The sequence below is a fragment of the Tiliqua scincoides genome, chromosome 12, assembly GCF_035046505.1.
Source record: "Tiliqua scincoides isolate rTilSci1 chromosome 12, rTilSci1.hap2, whole genome shotgun sequence".
Lineage (NCBI taxonomy): Eukaryota > Metazoa > Chordata > Lepidosauria > Squamata > Scincidae > Tiliqua > Tiliqua scincoides.
In genome coordinates this window covers 6,445,267-6,467,505 of record NC_089832.1, presented here as the reverse complement: position 1 = coordinate 6,467,505, position 22,239 = coordinate 6,445,267, and the positions used below count along the sequence as shown (strand labels likewise).

At 43.5% G+C, this 22,239-nt stretch overlaps 1 protein-coding gene and 1 pseudogene across 1 annotated transcript in view; one reads left to right on the top strand and one right to left on the bottom strand.

The window, feature by feature from the left end:
• IL1RAPL2 (interleukin 1 receptor accessory protein like 2) overlaps positions 1-22,239 on the top strand; it is a 516,704-nt gene that overhangs the window by 34,624 nt on the left and 459,841 nt on the right. The window lies entirely within an intron of this gene.
• On the bottom strand, positions 13,123-13,239 carry LOC136663445 (5S ribosomal RNA; annotated as a pseudogene).

Below are 22,239 nucleotides of genomic sequence, written 5' to 3'. Positions count from 1 at the left end.
GGCAAAGAAGGAAGGCCCATAGCCAGGGAGACAGACCAGGGACAGACTGCACTTGCTCCCGGTGTGGAAGGGATTGTCACTCCCGGATTGGCCTTTTCAGCCACACTAGACGCTGTGCCAGAACCACCTTTCAGAGCGCAATACCAGAGTCTTTCGAGACTGAAGGTTGCCAATACAAAACTGCAAGGCATGTAAAGATTTCAGTTACCAATCATTTTCCTCTAATTTTTAAGGTAGAAAATGGTGGAATAAAGTCTCTTAACGTAACTGATTTCTCCAGTACCAATAAAACCTCATGGCACCCCTGTGAACTATGGAACTGGTAGGGCAAAAGAAACTGGCAATAACTAGAGTTGTTTATTTCTGGTGAGTAAGACAGGATTACAGCCTATATGGGGTGGCCAATCTGCAGCTGGTCACATGCCACTTTTTATGTAGAGAATCTTGAACGTGCCACTTCACCTAAATATCTTTAGCATTTACCATGATAGTTAAATAGAGCCTCCAAGTTCAATGGCAGCATATCTCAGTGCGCTAGAAGCTACAAAGCGAGAAACACGGGAGTATGATTGCCTGTTTGAGACTTTTGAAAGACACCTGGCTGACTACTGATGAGGCTTAAAGTGGCCTGCCTGGAGTCTCAGGTCCAGACTCAGGTCCAGGCTCAGTGGGACTGGTCTGTATAAAGTGCATTCATTGCGCGTTTGCACAGCCCAGCCTCCCTCTGCCTGCCTACTTTCTCACCCTCAAAAATGATCTTAGCCAGGATCTCTTTGTGGATGATTTTCCTGAGAATTGTTTATCTGTCAGTTGGGCCACCTGGGCTTTGCTGATCTCATTGGCCATCTTTGCGCTGCCCTGCTCTGCATCTACCACCTTCTACTGCCAGCCCCTTGCCTCTTTAGAGCTCCACTAATCTGGTTGTCTTGGGTAAGCAAATAACTCGGCAGTTAGCGGAATGCAGCTCACTAGCAATCACCCTATTGGCTTTCTGTCTCGTCCATCATTCTTTTCCAGCTTTTCTCCTTGTTTTCCAACAAGAGAAAATTAAGCAGAGTAGGCATGGCATCCTGAGTGCACTCATTGCAGCGCTAGAAACTTAGGGGCATGCTGTGTAAGGAGTATGAAAGAAATCAAACAAATTGCTGCAGTGCTTTCTTTGTTTAAATGTTTTTCAAAAATACATGGAGACTTTGCATGTGCCACTTAGAGAGGTGTCCACATGTCACAGGTTGGCTACCGCAGCCTAAGTCTTACTGAACACAATGGCATTACTTCTGAGTAAAATGGCACCATTTTCAAACATCTCTAGTAATTGCTTACAAAAGGTTAGAGGTCTACAACCTCTAGAGAGGTTGAAATCCGAAGCATACTTTCTAGGGAATAAACTGCACAGAGCTGAATGGGACTCAGACTTACTTCTGAATAAACAAATTTAAGATTGTGCTGTAGAGGTGTAGCTGTTTGATCTCCTCCTCCACAGGAGGTCAATTAAAGTACAACTGAAAGCCTAACTCCAGTACCTGTTTTCTTTTTATTTTGTTTGGCTTGTGTGTAATGTACGCATAAAATTTAATATTTTTTTGAATCACCTTTTCAATTCAAGGAATTAGGAAGGTTATTCAAAGGAAGACCTCAGCATACCCCATTGGCATTTATATTAGGGTTAATTGGAGTTGCTTGTTGAGTGTTGAGCTGCAGTTAAACTTTCACAGCTGAGTGTCATGGGGGGTGGTTGGCTTGGAGTTCACATCCAAAGTTCAGGTTTTGCTGGAAGTACATCTCAAAGACAGGAGTAGCAAGGTGGAAGACATTTGCTTTCACAAAAGCAGTACAGGTAGTAATTTAACAGAGTAATTTAAAACTAATTGCCAAGTGGCCTCTTGGCTGTATAATTGAAGGAGCATAGAAATTTATACACAACCAGTATTTTTCTCTCATTATGCAAGCTAACTGTGACACCAGCATTGTGGCCCAAGTGATTGTAATAAGTGTATACAACGCTTCCTGTCCCAGAGTTTCAGATATTTTTGATGATGAAGCTGTCTACTTTTTTATTTCCCACCCACCCCCGCACACCACGAGTTGAGAATTTGAATCTCTTCTTGACCATCAGAATCCTATTAAAAGACCAGAGTGCATAATATTACTTATTTTTATAAGCATTTTTTCTTTCCTTTGCATTAAAAAACTGCCAAGGCAAATTGCAATATAAAACAAATAGCATAAAAAAGAAAATACAAAACAAAAAGGAAAAAAGAGATGGCAGAGCAAAACCATTGTAAATAAAACATGATGAACTAAAAACCCAAAGTGTAGCAAATGAGCTGCCTGCTGGAAAAGAAAGATATTCACACACTGGGGAAAGGTTAACAGAGAAGTTATATGGTGAGCCTCCCCGGGGATGGAATTCCAAAATCTAGAGGTGGCCAAAGAGAGAGAGACTTCTACTGCATCCCAATCAAATGTCCACCAATAGCCAAGACTGAGATACGAGAAGGAAATTGCAGACTACTTTTCACTTTCATCTGGTTAGGGACCAGAGCAAGGGTGAAAGTCAAAAGTGGATGAATGGATGTCATAGTTTGCACATTTATTTTGGCTGGTGAAAAATGTTAATAACTATGCTGGTGGTGCCTTGGCATCCCCTGGGGTTCCATTCTAGAAACCCCTGTGGATGCAGAAATCAGTGGATAATAAAATCTGTGAGTCAGGGTACTCAAACGTGACCGGAACACACTGGAACGTGACCAGTCACATCTGCAGGGTGTTCCGAGGCCCCTGGAGGGCCTCTGGGTTGCCCCTTAAAGGGCATTTTAGGTTTCAATGAAAACTGGAAGTGCTCTTTAAACACCTCCCAGAGGCTTTCAAGAGACCGCCCATGGCCTCTGTGGCTCTCAGAAATGCTCCTGGACATGACTGGAATCCTTTCTGAGGTCTGCAGAGGCTCAAGATTCCGGTTGTGTCCAGGAGACTCAATGGGTCCTCAGCCATGTGTTCAGGACATGTGGTGGGTCAAATCTGCGAGTCCTGAATCGGCGGATAAAGAGTACCCACCTATGTAACACATGCATGCATAACTGACATATGCAGAAATAAAAGAAAAATAAAGAACATTGAACATTGACGAACATCATGGAAGGTTGGATGAAGTTGTATGAAAGAGGAAACAATGGACAAAATTTGAAATGTGGTTATAATTGAAAGCAACTGGAAAAGCAAAGCAAGGAAAGTCAAGGTCTGACTGTACCTTAAAAGGCAGGCAGGTTCATATGGATGGACGCAGGGGGTGGCCTGGTCCCAAGCCATTTAACACTTTAAAGGTCAATGCCATCAATTTGAACTGAGCTCAGAAATGAATCAGTATCCAATGAAGCTGTATTAAGGAAGTTGCCTGCTTCTGGCCACCAGCTCCCGTCAGTAGCCTGGCTATAGGATATAGAATGAATGTAGAATCCTTTGCTCCCAAAATAACTTTTTTGCCTGGTGATTCTCGGTAGCCTGACTTTTTTTTCCTTTTAATTAAAAGAAGCAATTGCTTTTATGCTGCAATATAAAATTTTGAAAGCTGGCTGTGTAAGGTGTGGTGGTTCTCAAACCTGGAATCTTCGACAGCCATGCCCCAGCTTCTTAAATTGCATACCACAGATTGTGGTGGTTATGTTTTGCAGGATTAGTGTGGCACATGTAATTTCATTTTATTCCTGCCTGTTGTTTAGTCTGTGCACTTCTGCTGCTTGCAGGGTCTAGCACATACACAAACTGAACCTATTATTGCTGGAAAAGCATGGGATGAAGCCCCAGGGAGATAAGCCACGGCACTGCTCTTGCAAAACAAAAGCAAGCCCAGAGAGATGCTCCGGGTTTAAACAATGTTACATGCTCCTGAAGATTAGGGGCATTTTTATTTATTTTTTAACTGGAAAACAGGATACCCCAACAGCTCCAGACCTCTGGTACACACTATATGTTTTGGGCATGAATTTTGCTTACAATATTGTGTTGGACCATGTGGTGGTGTGATACAATTTTTATAAAAGTGGCAGCAATCAGAAAAACAACAACCTCGTAGCGTGTTGGTGGCAGTTTTCACAAGAAGTTCATAGTGCAATGAAATTAGCATTGATTAAAAATGATCAATTTTTGATCATTTGAATGGACATTGAATTGAATGGAGACAGGCCATTTATGAGGTGAGAGAACAGGACATTTCAATTCCCCTTCCTTTCACCGCCCCCCCCAATGCCATAGCAGAAATGCTTAACAGTATGCTAATGAATTGAGGCACCTGAAGGATGTGAAAAGGGCAAAATGGTAGATGATTGCTTCCATTACAAGGCAGCAGGTAGGTCAGTGGGCATTTGAAGTTACAGCTAGGATTTCTATTCAACTAACCCAATAGATGAGGTGCTTGTGGAGGGGAAATTTTTTTGCAGCTCTTAATGACCTTGCTAATCACAATCTGAGGGACAGAGGCCTTTCAGGAAGAACTGATGGCTTGCTCAGGAAGAACGGAAGGATTCCAGTGAAGGCAGGAAGGAGCATCCAATCTAAGAAAACAAAAACGAAACAGATTGTTATGTTCCTGATGGTGGGCCTTCACAGGACCTTGTTAAAAGTCCACTGGCAGAGTGTAAAGACATAACGATAATCCCTGGGAGAAGCCACAGTCATGCATGCTGCTGCTTCTATTTGCGCAGAGCTTGCTGGTACAAGTGATTAAAAATAATGACTTTGATCTTTATGAAAAGACAGAGAGAAAGAAAAGGTGTGATTGACTTTATAAAACAGCCATATTTTTTAAATATGAGCTGCTTCTGCATTTTCAAACACCTGAGTATTTAGAGCCATCTTTAGTATTGTCAAGTAAAGGTTAATACAGGTAGGTCTGCGTTATCTGTGAGGGTTCCATTCCAGGAGTCCCTGTGGACACAGAAACCCATAGTTGATGAAATCTGCAGGTCTTGGGCCCTCTGATCCTCGGGAAGCGATGGGAGCTATGCTCCTGTCACCTCCAGAGAGTGTTCTGAGGCCAGTGGAGGCCACATGTGGCCTCCCCAGAACATAAGAACAGCCCCATTGGATCAGGCCATAGGGACATCTAGTCCAGCTTCCTGTATCTCACAGTGGCCCACCAAATGTCCCAGGGAGCACACCAGGTAACAAGAGACCTGCATCCGGGTGCCCTCCCTTGCATCTGGCATTCTGACATAGCCCATTTCTAAAATCAGGACGTTGCACATACACATCATGGCTTGTAACCCATAATGGATTTTTCCTCCAGATACTTCTCCAGTCCCCTTTTAAAGGCATCCAGGCCACATGCCGTCACCACATCCCGTGGCAAGGAGTTCCACAGACCAACCACTCCCTACCATGAAATGCTCTTCAGGAGGCCTTAGAACAGCCATTTTCAACCACTGTTCCATGGCACACTAGTGTGCTGTGAATGGTCTGCAGGTGTGCCGTGGGACTTTGTTGGAGGGTCATTTATTAGTAGGGCCATTGGGGGATTTGAGCCCCCTCACCAACAGAATGGTGTGCCTTGTCAGTTGTAAAAAAAACAACTGATAATGGTGCTTTGACAATTTTAGTTTCTTGTCAATGTGCTGTGAGACAAAAAAGGTTGAAAATCACTGCTTTAGAAACTTAAATTTAAAGTTAGTAAAATGCCTTTGGAGGACTGGGGAAGTCCTTATTTTTACCATAAACCAAAAGTGACATCTAAGACCTCCCAAGGCGGCCTTATGCAACCTCCATGGGCCTTAGAACATCCTCTGGAGACAATTGGAGTGCAGCTCCAGTTGCCTCTAGAGGGTCCATGTTGAGCTGACTCTGCAGGTTCAGGACCCAGGGATAGTGAAATCCACAGAACCTGAATCTATGAATATAGTAGGCCCACTGCAGTTGTTCAAACTGCATCCCAGATGAAAGTAAGACATGGTTTCTGGCACCCTGTACCCAAGAGTGCTAGCTGGAGGAAGATACTGAAGGAAGATTGAGCAGGAATCTTAACATTCAGAAACGAATTGAGAGTGAAACTGCAAATACTATTGTCGTAGCCCTGCCCAGAAGGGCAGAGCCAGTTGGTCTGACAGGGGTGGATTCAGTCCAGTGCCGCTGAGAATGAATAAGCACTAGAACAGTGGTGTCCAAAGTTTTTGGCAGGAGGGCCGCATCAGCTCTCTGACACTGAGTTGGGGGCCGGGGGAAAAAAATAACTAATTTACATTTAAAATTTAAATAAGTTGACATAAGTTTACATAAATGAATATATTAAAGATGAACTTATATGAATGAATGAAGGTCTTGCAATAGCTCAAGGCCTATAAAAGACCTTGCACAAAGCAAAGCTGGCCTTTCCTTTGCTGCCGCTACTGCATCACAGACGTGAAACAGCAGGCAGTGGAGGGAGCCCTCATTCCACAGCTCACGCAAGAGGTCAAACAGTCGCCCTCACGCTGAGAGCAGTAGCGTCGGGTCAGTGTGGGCTTCAACAAATCTCCAGAGGGCCAGAGGCTCATTGAAAACTGGGGGCTCCCTGAGGGCCGCATTGAGAGACCTCGAGGGCTGCATGTGGCCCCAGGGCTGGGGTTTGGGCACCCCTGCACTAGAAGTGGAAGGCTAGAAAGGTGTTTATTGGTTAGCAAGGCATGCCTTCGGCCCCTGAGAGCTCCCCTCGCTCAATTCAGAAAGGCGTTCTTCAGTTGGGTGGGATAGTTTTTATACATTTCAGTTGTCATTCAAACAAAGCATCTCCCAAAAAGGGGAAGTTCCCTTTGGTAACTTTCCTAAATGTCCTTCTTCATGCACCTGCCCTCTTTGCTCTCTCTTTTGCACTTGCCCCCACCCTCTCAAAGGGAAGTCTTGTTTTTGACCGTTTCGCGATGCTTGCTGTTCTGTTTCTATCCTGTCTGTGTCTGGCCTGCGGTTAGGTTAGTAAGGCACTTTATTAGCCTGTCAGCAAAAAGGGTCTGTTAGTGATAAGATTTGGCCAAACTGTAAGTTCTAACTTCCTCTAAATTCATGCCTTTCCTGTCTCTGTCCTTCTGCTCCCCTTCCATCTCTGTGTTGCTCTGTATTGATGGCTGCCGCAAGTTTTTGCCTTGGAAAGAGGGGGGGGGGGTTTGAGACTGATTTGCAGGCATCACTGTAATGCCTCTGTACAAATCTACGGTGCAGCCATATTCAGTATACTGCGTATAATTCTGATGGCAACACCACAAGAGGCAAATTGTAGAGCTGGAAGAGGTGCAAAAGAAGGTAACTAAAATGATCAGTGGGCTTAGCTACAACATTTTTGGGTTTTTCAGCTTTTAATAAAGAAATTTAAAGGGAGACAGGAGTGTGATTTATAAAATTATGTATGGGGAGGAGAAAATGAATAGAGGGTTCTTCTCCCTCTCACGATACTAGAATCCAGTGCAACTACCTGGTGGGAGATTTAAGACAGGAAAGAAGGAGGTACTTGCTCACACAGTACATAATTAGTCTGTGGAATTCATTGCCACATGATGCATCTATCAATGGTTGCTAGTCACTGTGGTTACGTGTTGCGCTTTGTGTTCAGATGCACAAATCCAGATGCACAAATCCAGATGCTCTGGATTCCAGATGCAGGGGCGCAATGGTGAGAGGAGTATATCTGTGGTGAGAGGAGTATATCTTCTCAAAAAAAGGCATCTGAGGGGGGGACATGATTGAGACATACAAAATTATGCACGGGAAGGATAGAGAGATGCTCTTTTCCCTCTCACGCAGCACCAGAACCAGGGGACATTCACTAAAATCGAGTGTTGGGAGAGTTAGGAGAGTCAGCCAAAAGAAAATATTCTTTACTTGGCATGTAGTTAGTCTGTGGAACTCCTTACCACAGGATGTGGTGATGGCATCTGACCTAGATGCCTTTAAAGGGGGATCTTTTAAATTTCTGGAAGATTTCTGGGTTACAAGCCATGATGAGTACGTGCAACCTCTTGATTTTAGAAATGGGCTATGTCAGAATGCCAGACGCAAGGAAGTGGTAACAGGATGCAGGTCTCTTGTTATCTTGTGTGCTCCCTGGGGCATTTGGTGGGCCACTGTGAGATACAGGAAGCCTTTGGCCTGATCCAGCAGATTGTTATCCATTGTGGTTTTAACTCTTTAAATTTAAGCAGCACCACCTTTCTTAGGAAAACAAGAATTCCTTTTCTCCCCACACAAGAGCTTCTATTATTTTTAGAGACCTTGCATATGACTGAATAGGTGTTAAAACCACTGCTACTTTCTTTGTGTGAGTGGGTGGGTATAGGTGTTTCTCCTATGCATTGTTCTCAGCTAGCAGAAAACTCTCTGTGCTGTGCAATTAATGCCTTGTTGAACCATGGCCAACTCTTACCAAGGTGGAGGCTTGTTGACATTGAAAATTGACTCTCAACTTTGTTTCCCTCCCCCCACTCCTGATTTTTCCCACCAAAAGAGAATTGTGCTTACGATTCAGCATCTGAGTGCCTTCGGCAGTTCATCCAATTACTGTGGAAAAAAGCATGCATTATTGTATGAGCAAACAAGGATCTGCCAGATAAACACTTAATTTAGCCTGCTTCTTCTGAGCCTTTTGAAACCTTTGGAGTCTGTGCTTTCCGCCACCAAACTTGGCCCCAGGAGCACTTTTATTGCCAGTCCTACAATAAAATCAAAAGCCTTAACTAGCTTTGAGAAGGGCTATTCCTCATTCATCGATTCAAGGGGCCACTAATTGCAAAATACAAAATATTGCCAATATTTTGTTACTTAGGTTGGTAAGATGTGTGTTCTTTCCATTTAATAATAATAATAATAATAATAATAATAATAATAATAATATACAGTATTTATATACCGCCTTTCTTGGTCTTTATTCAAGACTTTATTCAAGGCGGTTTACACAGGCAGGCTTATTAAATGCACACAGGGATTTTTACAAATTGAAAGAAGGTTCTCTCTTTCAAGAACCACCACGTTCAAGGTGTTACACTCCGATCTGGTTCAACATTCTGGCCTCCATCCTCCCACGCTCCGAGCAGATGAAACAGCTCGGCTGCAGCTTGTCAGCTGCTTCAAGGTCGCATGGTGTCGGTGGCCTCGAACTGGCGACCTTGTGGATGTTAATCTTCAGGCGAATGGAGGCTCTACCCTCTAGACCAGACCTCCTGCCAATGAAGACATGTTCTTAATGAGCAATAGTTTTAAAGCAAGTTTGATCACCTGTTGCAGGTTATAATGGTCTCTAGGCAATTAAGTTGGGGAAGCATTTTAAAACTGGAAGAAAGTTGGTGTTCCGGTTTCTTTCCCGGCATCCATGCGCATTGCATCTTTTACTAGGGGAGGGGACAGTTTGAATCAGCAGAGCTGGAGGGAGAGGTTCCACACAGAATGTTGTTAATTCCTGTTTGAGAAGTGCTGCAACTAAGGGTTCAATCCTATCCAGATTCCCAGCACTGGTGCAGCTGTGCTAATGGAGTGTGCACTACATCCTGCAGGGGATGGGGAGTCACGGAAGCCTTCTCAAGGTAAAGGAACAAATGTTCCCTTACCTCGTTGCTGCACTGTGGCTGCATTGGGGCCGGAAAGTTGGTTAAGACTGGGCCCTTAGTGACTTTTATGGACTGAGCTGAAGATCAGGAAATTCCCAGTTCAAATCTCATCTTTGGCATGAAATCACTAAGTGGCCTTAGGCAAGCTACACCCTCTTGGCCACTTCCTCAACTGAAAAGTTTGAGATTAACTGATTCAGAGATCCTAGGGCAGTGGTTCTCAAATGTTTAGCACTGGGGTCCACTTTTTAGAATGAGAATCTGTTGGGACCCACTGGAAGTGATGTCATGACCGGAAGTGACATCATCAAGCAGGAACATTTTTAACAACCCTAGGCTGCAATCCTACCTACACTTACCCAGGAGTAAGTTCCATGTACTATCATTGTTAAAAGCATATACAAAGTAGCCTGTTAAAAGTACAGATCTGTAACATGTCCCCAAATGCAGTCACATATAATGGTAGCATCAAGTCTAATATATGAAAAATAAAATATTGAAATGAATGGGAACCCACCCGAAATTGACTTGCGACCCATTTAGTGGGTCCCGACCCACAGTTTGAGAAACACTGCACTAGAGGCTACTGCCTGATTTATAAATGCCAAGAAGTGTGGCTATAATGGTGCTTGGGCAGCAGTGCTCTCCCTCCAGCTGGTTTAACCCTTGTTGCATATAGCCTAATCTGTCCTGTCAGTTTCACGAACTTCCAAAAACTGGGCCACAGCCCATTGGTGGGTCCTGGATCCACAGTTTGAGAACTGCTGCTCAAAAAAGTTTGGAAACCACTGGACTAGAAACCTTTGTGGGCTTGTTTCCAAGGCAGACTTTAAGAGACACCAATTCATGGGGAATCAGTGAGCAATCACTTATAAAGATGACTCAGTTGTGAATTAATTAGTCTTTCTGATCTTCCTCATATGATTGAGGAACACTAAGGAAGCAAGCAGAGGGAACAAGATAAGGATTGTATTTGTAAGCCAGTTTTTCCACAGCTGAAGTTCTATATAAATGATGCTGAAAGTTGTGTGTAGGAAAGCTTTATTCAAATTACCATTGCACAAGTGGTTCAGAACAGCAAATTGAGCTTATTTTCTTTGGAAAAAAAAATGGGCTGAAAATGTATCTTAAGTAAAAGAATGGAGAAAGCATCTAGTAAAATCTTGCCATGGATTTGGAAATGAACGGATGCTTGCTCGTATATGGAATTACAGAACAGAACCTCTTTTGAAAAATTGACGGTGTGGGTGCCATTTCAGGGGGACAGGGGAGGGAGCAGAGATTCTCAGCAGAGTCGAAAGGCTTACAGATCAAGAAGTGAAGTGCAAGAAAAGCAATGTGAATTTTAAAAAGTATATGTTGTGATTATTTTTGAACAACCCCTAATAACTATTGTAGTCTTTTAAAAATGGGTCTTTTTATGCAAAAGAATTTGTGGTTGTAGGTGCACCATGGCACATGGACCGACTTAATACTGTATAATAGTCAATCAGTATGAAGGTGTGCTGGCAAGAAATGTATGTACTTACAAGGAATAATTGCATCTGGTCTCAAGTGTAGGGGATCCAACCCCCTACCCTAAATGGCAGCCTGGATCAGCAACTACAGCTTCAATGACTGTACCTTGATAAAATGTTTGAGCTCATAATGGTCAGTCACAATAACAAAGAGTTGTTTTCTTTTTCAGCAGGAGTGAATAGAGAGAAACTTTTAATGTCAAAATTATGACCTCCCCCCCCCCCAATCTCACTACTGTGTACACCAATGTACTGTGTACACCAATTGTGTTCTTTCCATCGAGGAAAAAAATTGTGAATTTTTTCATGCACAGTTCCTATGGATGTGACTGAAAAGGTTTGTGTCAAGGTCCATTCATCTCAATGAAGCCTGCGCTGGAGAAATTTCTAGTGGAACTTCACTATATATTTCTGTCTTGTGGGACAGGAATATTTAGCAAGCCACAGTGGGTGGGTGTGTGTGTGTGTGTGTGTGCGTGCGTGCGTGCGTGCAGTGCTGTAGTTGAGAGGGAGCAGAGCTCTGGGTCTTCTCATACTACAGGAGTAGTGAAGACATCATTCACTTATGATGAATTTGGGGGTTATGGGGGTATGTGTTAAGATGATGTCCTCCAGCATTAACCTCTCTCTCTCTCTCTCTCTCTCTCTCTCTCTCTGTGTGTGTGTGTGTGTGTGTGTGTGTGTGTGTGTGTGTGTGTCTTCATGAGCCTGTGTGAGCCAAAAAATGCAACTTTTTGTTTTTACTAGAAGTATTCCTTGTACCTGACAAGGACTAATGTCTGCCTGTGTATGGTTTGTCAGCTTGCATGAACTACTAGCTGATAAAGGATGTGAAAAAGGACTCTGCTTTCACACACAGAGATTTTACATGAGCCTTAGGGATATAAAGAAGTTCCATAGCAATGATTCTCAAGTATGTTAGTAAGTCAGTATACCAACGGACTTTTGCTGCTAATTTTTCTGGGGCTGATTTCTCACTTTCATCATGTGCTAGAAGCACAGCCAATGTATGTCAACCACCCAAAGTCTCACCACCACCCAAAATTTCATTGGTGGCTTTTTTAACCTTTGGGAACTGTTAATGTACAAGTCTTTGTATGTAGTTTGACAAAAGAGCTGAATTTCAGTGTAATTGCATTTAGGGGCTTGATTCACACATACCTGCCTGCCACTTGGATAATCTGCACCTGATGACCAGCATCTTACCATGTGAATGGATTTCATTGGAAAGCACTGCAAATGGAGAGAGAATGTGGGAGGGTAAATTCATGGTTGTGGCTCACCCCTACTAATCACTAATCATAGTCATCAGGTGATTAAGATACAGCAATTAACCAGCCTCCAGTCATTTGTACAAGCTATGTAGTGCTGCTTGGGTACCCTTACTCTTGTTTTTGTACCTTAGTATCTTGTTTTTGTACCTTAGTATCTTGTGTGAAATGTTATTATGTGATAAGCATCACTAATAACTAGAAACCCTCCTAGTGCTAATTAGCTAGGTCAGTTGCGTATATTATATAAATTGGCTCATCTACAAATTAGTCGGCTTATTGTCTCTATTGTCGCACAAATTGCATTCTTTCCATTTGAATGTAATAGTCACAATTTGCAATTCGAAATATTTGCAGCCCAAGCTGACAAAATGTTTGCATAATTTGAGTAATGAATAAATTAGAGAACAGTATGATCTGTGTGTAAACATTAGAAGAACAGAAAAATTAATCAGTTCTATTTGCTAGGAATTACTCACTGAAAACCAGGCAGGGAAAAAAAAAAATTCTGTAAACTGTTGTGCTTTTCCAGGCCAGTTTAAAGAACCTGAAGGGTGAATATGTGGTTAAGCTCAATCTTGAACGGAGGTGGTGGAATTTCAGAGCATATCCTTATGATGTTTTGAAGCAGGGCCTCTGAGAGGAATTTTATCAGGGGGTACAAAGGTTTCTGGGGCTCCTTTTGAGGGGTACAAAGATTCTTTGGGGTCCTTTTCCTTCTCCATCGGATCATAATTTCTTGGTTGGCAACCTTCAGTCTCGAAAGACTACGGTATAAGCCTACAGCACCTGGTATTCCCAGGCGGTCTCCCATCCAAGTACTAACCAGGCCTGACCCTGCTTAGCTTCCAAGATCAGACAAGATCAGGCATGTGCAGGGTAACAGTTGCTGCCATAATTTCTTACAATCATTGGATCTTAATTTGTATGAATCACAATATATAAAACTATGTGGACTTACCCAAATGTTAATGCTAGTCTTCACACAATATATGCAAACACTTGCTGAGATCCCAGGAAAATTCTAACTCACTTCCATTGGTTTCCGGGTCCTTTTTTACCCTGGACCCAGGTACAATGTATGCCCTGCACCCCCTCTCATGGGCCCTGGTGAGATCAGAAAATGTAAGATCCCAGAACACTTCTGGGCCACCTCCTTTGGTTCCTGTGCACTCTTTTTGACCCTGACCCTGGGTACAAATTACATCCTGCACCCCCCTCTCATGGGCCCTGTTCTGAAGCCTGTGCTATTAATGGAAAGGTACGGGGGGGCAGTGATGGGTAGATACACTCTTATGGTTGATATCAATATGCCCAGCTCACAATATGGAAATATCCCAAGATGCCCAGTTCACCCGTAAGGCTCTTCTCTGACCAAAAGCTATCCCTCTCAGAGAACCAGTTAGCTGTGGTATGGGCCTCCAAGGGTGAACAGAAAGGTCATAGATAAGGGCAATCAACAAATGAGGATAAAAAGGTTAGGGTAAAAGGGATGAGTCAGAGTACCAGACCCCCGCTAACGGATAACTCTGTAAACAAACTGCCCATGTGTATTGAATTGCCATCCTCAGATCAACATCCTGTACTGATAACATGCCAAATGTTGTTTTGTGTGTCTGCCTGTATGTTATTTTTCCCTGGATACTTTTTCTCTCTTTGTGTCCTCTTGTCCACCTCCCCTATCTAAAAGACCCTATAAAACCTGCATCATTGTAATCCTTCGTGGTCCTCCACGTGTGTGTGGAGGTCCTGTTTGCAAACGAGTAAACGTTAGAAGTCCTTTGAACTCTCCTGTCATCTGTTGATTGCCTCTCCAAAAATCCAAAGAACCGTGTGTGTGTTCATTCGGGGTCATGGTCATAAAGTACACCTTTAGGGGTAAGAATTGCACACCCTCCGTGAAACGCACCCAATACATTTCATTATGAACCACTGTCTTGAGCCAGCAATAGGTCTGATCCAAGCCAAGGCAGTGTCAAAAGCAGCACCTCAAATCCACTCTCCTGTTTTTGGTATGCATAAGCCTGTGTGCTTTCTCTACCACCTACCTACGTCTCCTCTACCAGTTGTCCACTGTGTCTTCAAAAATGGCTGGGGGGGGGGTAGGATCTTGGGATTTCCACTTCTGATTCTCCCTCCTTGTTAAGTGGTGGAAAAGGTGGAGAAAGGCAATGTCCACCATCACCACAACTTGATTGGAAACAGTATTTCCTTGACCACCCCAACTCTGCTATCATGTTCTCTGTCCGTGGACCTGGAGGAAAGCTTCTTCTCTCTTGCTTACAGTTAGCAGAAGCAGTTGGTGTGTTTGTGTGGAACACAGAACACCCCCACCAGTTTTCAGTCTCCTTTCCCCAGTTGGCTTTGCTGCTTCTGCCTCAAGATTCACGCAGAGAGGCAACTAACAACCTTCCATCAGAGTTGGCAATTCTTCTGTAATTCTGCACTGGGAATGCCTGAATGATCCAATGTTATATGATGACATTGAATAACGACCCAGTCCCCCCAATGGAACAATGATAGGAAAAAGAGCCAAGGTCCAGGCAATGAATTCATGCAGAGAAGCAATGGGGAACTTCATCCATGGGTGGGTACTTTCAAATCTCTGGAGCCTTTTAATTATTTAAAGAATGTACTTTTTGCAGCACACAAATTGGGAATTACTGTTCTCAGCTTTGCTAAAACAAGTCCTGGCTAAGTGATACAAAGTATTTTCCCCCCTGTCCTTTGATGTCTTTTGACTAAAGTGTCTTTCTTTATCCCCCTGTGCACTTTTGAAACTCCATAAAATATTTACTTTTCTTAAAACGCACCAGCTTTTTATTTTAACTTCCCCATGGCTCTGGTGGACATGTTGGCTGCTTCAGCTACTGACTCTGGAACAAACAACTGGACCATTTGGCTGATGTGGCCTTGGAAGCAACGGTCTCCTGCAACTGGACATCTGATTGTTGCGATCTATAAACTGCATGTAATAATTGGCTCCCTCGATTTGTCTTTTGAGGAAAACAAACTCCATTAACATGTTTTTGGATCTTAAATTTCAAACAGGCAGTTATTTTGAAGATGCCTTGACACTAAGCAAGTGAGTTATCAAAACAGTGGGCAGGCACCTCCTTGAAGCTGACTGAGGCTACAATCCTGTCTACATTTTTCTGGAAGTAAACTTCGTTGACTATAATGGGATTTACATTTGAATAGACATGCATAGGATTGGGCTGTCAAGTTCCAAGATTGGAAAATGAAGAGGGAAACAGAGTGGAAGAGGTCCTCCAGTTTTCTTCTTCCTTCTTGAATCCAGGGAGTGGGAGGGTGTAGCAGAAGCAGTGACTGGCATATCCTTGAGTAAAGTGAGCCATCATTTGGTGCACAACCTTGGGTGCTGGAAGGTCTTTGATTTAGAGCTGGCCATGCCATCTAGTTCAGAGTTTTGCAGCACTTAAGGAAAAGGCCCAGATATTGGGGATGCTTTAGAGCAGAGGTTCCCAAACTTTGTGACGACATGACCCACCTTGTCCTTTGTGGTGGGCTACAACGTTCCTGCTTGTGCTGGGGGCCTCTCCTGGCCTGGCAACCTATTTTACAAGCCTCTGCTCTGAAGCTTCCATTAGCCACTTCCACTTTTCAGAAGCAAACTGGAAGTGGCTTACATAGGCTTCTGAGGACCGTTATGAAGCCTACAGAAGTCTGTAGAGTGGGTCTCCAGGCTAGGAACAGCCTCTGGAAGCTCTGGTAAGTAATGGGACTTCTGGAATCACTCCATTTTGAAGCCAAACCAGCTCAAGGGTGGGTTGGAGGGCCCAGATCATGACCCATTGTGCTTGTGCTCATGACCCACACTTTGGGAAGCACTGCTTTAGAGGATGGGCAACTCAGCAACTGGGGAGAAGCTGCTAATGTATGCCCTTTCTTTGTAACTTGGCACATAGATTGTGAGGGTGTGCTTGGTAGACATAAATGCTTGGTGCAGCTAAGCCCTTAACATTAGTTTTAATGGTCATCCTTTTTCCTGGAAATCCTAGTAAGTGATGTCTATGAGGGAATGGGTAGAACTAGGCATCGCAACTCCCCTCAACAAAACTGCAATTCCAATAAATTTTTTTTTTGGGTGGTGGTGGGGAAGCCATCACAGGTAGACTGGTGTGTATAAGTCAAGGCCTATGCTTGCAGTGCAAATATGCCCAAAGGGGTTATTGTGGGGACAAAAACATTTGTGAGAGCTTTTATGAGCTGAATCCAGCACCACCGAAGTGTACTTGGCAGACAATGGAAAGCTAGTGTAGAGGATGCAGCATGGTAATGATGTGTAGTTAGAGATCTATTGTTATGGTAATAACATAAAATCAACCTTTATTGTATAGCAAACAACATTGCCTTGCAGTGTATAGTAGATAGCCAAATAGGTTCACATGCACAAAAGTGTGTGTAAATATAAACTGTGATGTCAGTTATACAAAACTCTCTACTCATTGCTCCAGGTTTGAGAGTGAATCTTGGATGCTCCCACCGCAGTTGCTTTTTTTGCTTCACATGTAATGTGAAATACCAGCAGGGTCAGTCAGGGCAATCCTCCTTCCCTTTGTCTGCTCCATCTAAAGATGAATATGTGTGGTGGATAGAGAGATGCTAATTCCCTGCTACAAAATTCACTGCTCTGCTGGAGGGAAAAAAAAATCATCTACTTAGAGTGAAAAGTGCAGTTTACCAAATAATTGCCCATTTACTGTGCCTCCCCGTTTTACTAATAATTGACAATCTACAGCCCACACTGCAATCTAACTGTCTGAAGGCAGATGCTATCTGAGAGCTATAGAGACATAGGAATGAGTGCTGGGAGCATGTTTCCCAAGGTTTATTAGAAATATCTATCTGGCTGAAGAATTTCCTGCACTTACTTGATGGTAGAACAATTTCTTCTTCTTTTTTCAAAGAATATATTGTATCTAAAACAGGTTGCAGAAGTGAAAAAGCCATACATTTTTGCCATATGAATATTTTGCTGGCCATCTTCAGGATTTCAGCAAGCACATGTGTTTTCGGTCTTCTAAGTTCAGGGGTGCCCAAACCCTGACTCGGAAGCCATTTGCAACCCTCGGGGACTCTCAATCCGGCCCACAGGGAGCCCCTGGTCTCCACTGAGCCTCTGGCCCTCAGGAGACTTGCTGGAGCCCATGCTGACCTGACACAACTGCTCTCAGCATGAGGGTGACTCTTCAACCTCTGGGATGAGCTGTGGGATGAGGGCTCCCTCCACTGTTTAGAAGGAAAGGTTGGCCTTGCTTTGTGCAAGGCCTTTCATTCATTCATTCATTCATTCATATAAGTACCATCTCTAATATACTTATTTATGTAAGATTATGTAAATTTATTCAAATTTGAAATATAAATTCTTTTTTTCCTGGCCCCCGACACAGTGTCAGACGAATGATGTGGCCCTCCTGCCGAAAAGTTTGGACACCCCTCTTCTAAGTGCATAGCTGTGGGGATAGGTGACAGACACTGGTGTGCAAATAACCCAATGTGTTCAGACCAGGCACATGGCAAAGGAATGGAAGGGTGGGGTAATTTTCAGGAACAGTCATGGGTGGTAACATCAGTTCTTGATAGGGATGTGGGAAACCTGTTCTCTTTCTGTAGATGTTCCTGCCTTCCTACACATTGGTATTGCGTGTTGGCATATGTATCCTCCTATGTTGGACATATTGTCAATATGTTGTTCTCACAGTGCCAGGACCCAGTAATTGTTGTCCACCACAACTACATTATTGGAAGGAATAATTTCCTTGTGCATAATTTCCCCTATTCAAAACACAAACAGCAGTATACACAGTATTGTGAATTGCATGTGCAGTTGTTTTAGGATGTAGTCCTATACTCATAGGAAGTATATAAGCCCCACCAAACACAGTGGGACTTCTGAGTAGATGTGCATAGGATTGTGTTGATTGTACATTAGGCTGCACATCCTGTTGCCCTTTCCTTCCCATACACTTACCCCCTCTTCTTGGCAGTCCTGCTACCTGTCCCGGATATCTGTCTGGAATGGCACATGTATAGTTCCTGACTCAGGAGCAGGAAAAAAAAATTTCTGACCCTAAAATTTCTAGCCCTAAGACAGTTCTTAGATGAGACTGGTGTGATAAATGATTTGCCAGTCAAGTATTTGACATGGCAATTACCATGTCAGTTTCACCATAAGGTCAGGGTGGCATGGATCCCCCAGTCCACATTTCTCCATGCACCAGTTGGGGTTTGTGAATGAAAATGGGTAAAGACATAATTTTTCATGCACTGACTTTATAAGAGGGGTCTTTTGGCCCAAGTTCAGTTACTGCACCGAGCATTTCTTATAAAAAACATTTTAAGCTTAGGTTCAGCCTTGGATGTGTTATTGCATTTCATACTTTTATTATATATGAAAATGGGATTGGACAAGTTTCTGGAGGAAAAATCCATTACGGGGTACAAGCCATGATGTGTATGCACAACCTCCTGATTTTAGAAATGGGCTATGTCAGAAGGCCAGATGCAAGGGAGGGCCCCAGGATGAGGTCTCTTGTTATCTGGTGTGCTTCCTGGGGCATTTGGTGGGCCGCTGTGAGATACAGGAAGCTGGACTAGATGGGCCTATGGCCTGATCCCGTGGGGCTGTTCTTATGTTCTTATGGGCTCACTCAATCACTTGTTCAGGGCCCCATCCTATCCAACTTTACAGCCCTGGCATAGCTGTGTCAATGGGGTGTACGCTGTGTCCTGTGGTGGGAGGGTAGTTATGGAGGCCTTCTTAATGTAAGGGAATGTTTGTTCCCTTGTCTTGGGGCTGCATTGCAGCTGCACTGGTGCTGGAAATTTGGATAGGATTGGGCCCACACGCACAGTGGCTGTTTTAAATCAATTGATCTGGAAGACTACATAGGCAACTTTGCCCTCTACCTGTTCTCCTTTTTTCCTCTGTGGCTGTCATCTGGTACATAGCCATTAATTTACCAATTTTGAAAGGATTTTTATCTAATAAAAAGAGCAGCACCTAAGAGCCCACTCTTCATTTCAGACACAAAGATGTAGTTATGACAACATAATCTCAAGCGTCTGTAATAGAGCTTAGAGGTTTATTCAAGAGGAACTGAAATGCAGCCTTTCTGTAGAATCTGGAATCCTGGAAGCTCTTCACATGTTGTTTGCTGCAATATATCATCTACCTTCTTGCTTCTTGGTGAAATGGAGAGGCATTTGAAAACTCTGGGTTTGGGATTTTTCCCCCCTCCACGAGCCTTCTCTCTGTCAGTGTCTGATGGATTAATGTGCAGAAATTGTATATCTGCTCAGTGAGAAAAGAGACCAGTGGCGTAGCTAAGGAGCTGCAGGGGGTAGCAGTTGCACCGGGCATCAAGCTTTAGGGGGGCAACAAGCTGAGCTTGACATTAGTGACCAATTAGTGACCAAAATTGTGAAAATCTTGGTATGTGCAAATAATACCATCATGTTAAATATCATTGGAAAGGTAATTTAATGCAGAGTGCAATGAAACAACTGCACTGGAATATCTTTTATTATTATTATTATTATTATTATTATTATTATATTTAATATATTTATTAAATAGAAATATTTATTATATTTATATTTATAAATATATTTATTATTATTATTATTGTTATTATTATTATTAACTTTATGGCCAATTAAACGGAAAACGAAAACACAACTGCCTTGTGGAACAAAAAGTGGATTTGCTTAACTCCAAACTGACCTATGAGACTGATTGTTCTGAGTGCCAATGAGATGTTATTATGATACAGCATGGAACCAATAACTTTTTATTTATTTCCTTAATTAAATTTGATTTTATCATGCGGGGGGTGGGTGGGCTACAAAATCTTCTTTGACCCTGGGTTGGAGATAGATGCCTTAGCTACACCACTGACTGGGGAGAGGCAGCAGAGCAAGTGGGTGGTGGGCTGCTGGGGGGGGCAGGGAGGTGGGTTCCTCCCAATTTTCGCTTTTTAAAAAGCCTGGGAGTGATGTCACATCCAGTTGTGACATCACTTCTGGGGCAACATTTTGTGCGTGCCACCAGGCTACATGGTCATTAGCTACACCACTGAAACAGACTATTCTAGCCTGGCGTCAGAACATTGGCTATGTGATCATATGAACAGAAGACTATAATGCACATTGAGCACCACACAGGTGCCATCATGCCACGTGGGCATGATCACAAGGCAACTGGGGACTCATGCTGCGCCTCTCCTAGAGGCAGCAGCAGTGTACAGGTTCGGTTACAGAGCAGGCAGAGTTCTGGGTGCTGATTGGCAAAGACATGGGCAACCCTATCCTAAGCAGTGCCATTGCAGCAGGACCACACGGCCCATGCTGTATCCAGCACTGGGACTGAGCAGGCTGAAGACCTTGGGGGAGAAAGGGGACATTTGTTCCCTTACCCCATGTTGAGTCCCCGCCTGCTCAGTTGGGCTATTTGGATCTACTCCAGCAAAATCGCTGGCTCAAGTCCAAGAAGCCCCATGTAGGTCTTCCAGGCCTGGGAGGGTGAATAGGATGCAGTGTAGGCCAGCACCACCAAACCCGACCCCCTCCTGGACCTGAACCAGCCCTCTCTCCCTTACACCCCTGGAAAAGGTGCCGAAGAGAATGACCAACATGAATAGTAAGGGAAATAGCATAGTTCTGTGGCAGAAACATAAGCTTCTGAGGTCTTGGAACGAAGAAAAAAAATGTGTTGTTGGGTTTTCACGTTACAGTATTTTCAGAATAGAATGGTGTCTCTGGAACAGGTTACTACTGCAAAGCAAGGCTCCACTGTACTGATCCACACAGACTATCAGTACAGGACAGTCTCCTTTAAACTCCTGCTATAAATGTTGCACAATGAGAAAATTGTCTGCGGGAAACATTTCATTTCCTGGAGATGCCAGTCTTGTTAATGTTGAACTTTCACAGGAAAAGAACTGCAGGAGGGGAGGATCATCTCCTTAAAATGTGGCTGCTGTAATGCAGTGTGCACACTAGGATGGTTAAAAGTCTCTGATGCGATTAAGCTTCTACTAAGGATTATATGTATTGACTTTGAATTTCTCTTTTGCTGTGCATGTATGCATCTGTGTGTACACAAGGACTGTGTGTGGAGACTGGAGCCTTTTGGAAGTGTAGTCAACTGACTAGCAAAATAATCAGCTAAGGAGCGATTGTTGCACAGGGACGACGTCAGCAACAACAAAATAACAGAAATTCTGGAGAAAGCAACTCTGGGTTGGGTTTATTTTTTGTGTGTATGCATGTCTTGTGATAGGTGATGCGGTGGTGGCAGCTGAATTTGTTTGTCAGCTTGCACTCAGCGCATCTTTTGAAATGAGCTGAGTGCTCAGTTTCCAGCTAGATTTGTTAGCCCATTCATCAGGCCTGGTGGATGCCAATTAGCACATCCACTAATTCTGACATGTTTGACATCAGCGCCAGAAGTGCTGCAGGCTTGCCAGTGCCTCGGCAATCATCCTTCTGTAGTCCCCACAGGAGTTTGCCACTCTGATGTCCGTGCCTGCCAGAGATAATACCTGCAGGTGGCATTTGGGCAAACCATTTGCAAATATTACGGGTAGGCGAATCCAGCCTCTGGTTCTTCCACTGTGTTCTTTTGATCACGTGTGTGCTTTATAGCTTAGCAGCTTGTATTATTCCTGCAATGGGTCTACTTTCTTTTAGCAAGAGACTGGCAATTCATTCATCTGTGGCAGTGGTGCACCAAGGTGATTTGGCACCTGGGGGCCATAAATTTTTGGCACCCTCCGTGACAAAATTATTTTCAGTCATAATCATGAAATGAATATTAATAATGGTCAGAGATCTAGTGCAGACAGTGAGCATTTTCCTATTTTGAAC